Here is a 1976-nt window from a genome sequence, read left to right as displayed (position 1 = left end):
GATGCTTATTAGTGTGCATCTGCTCAGAATCTGTTCAGCCCCGTAAATCATGAGTGAGGTAATAACACAAGTATTTGCAAATAGAGATCAACCTATCAAAGTGTTACATGGAAGTGGTCAAGAGAACCATTTCATCTGAACCGAGCACTTTCCTGTTCACCAAAGAGACAGGAATACTTTTTCAGTTTATTCTTCATTGCATAAAAGTTATTTTGATTTTCTGTCAGATGCCTTAAAATATTTGAGCCTTGACTTTAATTCAAGTGTGATTTAATCAATTCAGTTATTCTTTTAACTGCATTTGAGTTAATCAGCGTTTCTGAAACCCAAGAAAGGGATTTATTGACTTCATACATACTGTTCCATCTGATATTTAAGTTAGCCTTTGGAGTAATGTTATTTCTCTCTGAGATTATCAGACTGATAAAGTGGCATCCACTGCAATCTTATTATTTTTGTAGCATAAAATGCAAGAAAACTGGAAGCTACCAAAAAAAACCCAAACAAACAAAAAACAAAAACCAAACTAAAACAAAAAAAACCAACAAACCAAACCAAAACAAAAACAACAAAAAACACCTGACACCTTTTTCACTCATTTTTAAATTGTGAATGTGTTAATTATGTTGACAACAATGATGCCAACAAATGATGTGGCACTGGATCTGCCTGAGCATGGTTTGGTAGTTGAGACAGCAGTGATGCCCACAGATTTATCCATTCCCTTTGCTCTCCCAAACAAAGAAATTCAATAAAACAGTAAAAAAATAAACAAATCCAACCATACTGCTCCACACTTAAATAACAGGAGGCTCCTCCTTTGTTTTAGTAGAACTACACTAACTCACTGAGGTGACATTACAAGGCCAGGCCTGAAACAAGCAAAAACGTCTTAGTAATGACCTTATTTTAACCTAAAAACACAATTTCCTGAGATGCAATCAGCATTCTCTCAGCAAGACACATAAAGGGAAGAGTTGTTCCTTATATTTTTATTTGTAGTGAGTTCTTGGGTCATTAGGAAGCAAATAACTGTGCCACTACAATCATGACCTCATCTTCAAACAGTAAGAGCTTCTCAGTGTTGCCTTAGGGCAAATGATGCTCCTGCTTCTTCCCCTCTTTTGTGCACAATGCATGGCCAGGAAGGAGTGGGAATTACTATTTGAGTTCATGTACCACGCATAAGCCTCAGGAGAGTCTGCAGCTGAGCCCATGGTCTCCTGATGATGCCAAGTATGGCTTAAATTCAGCATGGGATGACGTTCTTGCCTCTTGAAATTTCTGAGTCCAGGAAGACATGCAATTCTATAAAAAGAAGAAGAAACAGCAGAAGGTGAAATGACTTGGCTCAGGATAGCTGCTGTCAGAGCTGGGATCAGCCATGTAGTGCTTACAGTGAGAGCAGGGCAGATCTCACTGGTGACAGGTTACATGACGAGGGGAAATGGCCTCAAGTTGCACCAAGGTTAATTTAGGTTGGACGTTAGGAAACACTTCTTTACAGAAAGGGTAGTTCACTGGAATAGGCTCCCCAGGGAGGTGGGTGAGTCACCGTCCCTGGATGTGTTTAAGAGCTGTTTGGATGTGGTGCTCAGAGATATGATTTAGCAGAGGGTTGTTAGAGTTAGGGTACTATGGTTAGGCTGCGGTTGGACTTGATGATCTTCAAGGTCTTTTCCAACCTGAGTAATTCTATGATTCTACGTACCAGACACCTGGCTGGGAGACTGTGCTTTTTTTAGGAACCATATAATCTGTTTTTGCATTTGCACCTTCCGAACAGTAGTCAATGGTGTAAGAGAAAATCCCTCTCAAGTGGGATACTCCGTGCTACCAAAGAGATTATATAGCTGAACTCACTTAAAATTTAAAAAAGAAAGAAAGAGAGAAAGAGAGAAAGAGAGAAAGAGAGAAAGAGAGAAAGAGAGAAAGAGAGAAAGAGAGAAAGAGAGAAAGAGAGAAAGAGAGAAAGA

At 39.3% G+C, this 1976-nt stretch overlaps 1 long non-coding RNA gene across 1 annotated transcript in view; it reads right to left on the bottom strand.

The window, feature by feature from the left end:
• Nucleotides 1-506: 506 nt before the first annotated feature.
• LOC107308145 overlaps nucleotides 507-1976 on the bottom strand; it is a 16738-nt gene continuing 15268 nt past the window's right edge. The window contains exon 4 of the long non-coding RNA XR_001552663.2: nucleotides 507-1308. This is a non-coding gene — a long non-coding RNA (uncharacterized LOC107308145). The remainder of the gene's footprint in view (nucleotides 1309-1976) is intronic.

This window comes from Coturnix japonica, chromosome 1, assembly GCF_001577835.2.
Source record: "Coturnix japonica isolate 7356 chromosome 1, Coturnix japonica 2.1, whole genome shotgun sequence".
Classification (NCBI taxonomy): Eukaryota; Metazoa; Chordata; class Aves; order Galliformes; family Phasianidae; genus Coturnix; species Coturnix japonica.
Note: the sequence above shows the minus strand (reverse complement) of the source record. Positions and strands in the feature narration are given on the sequence as shown.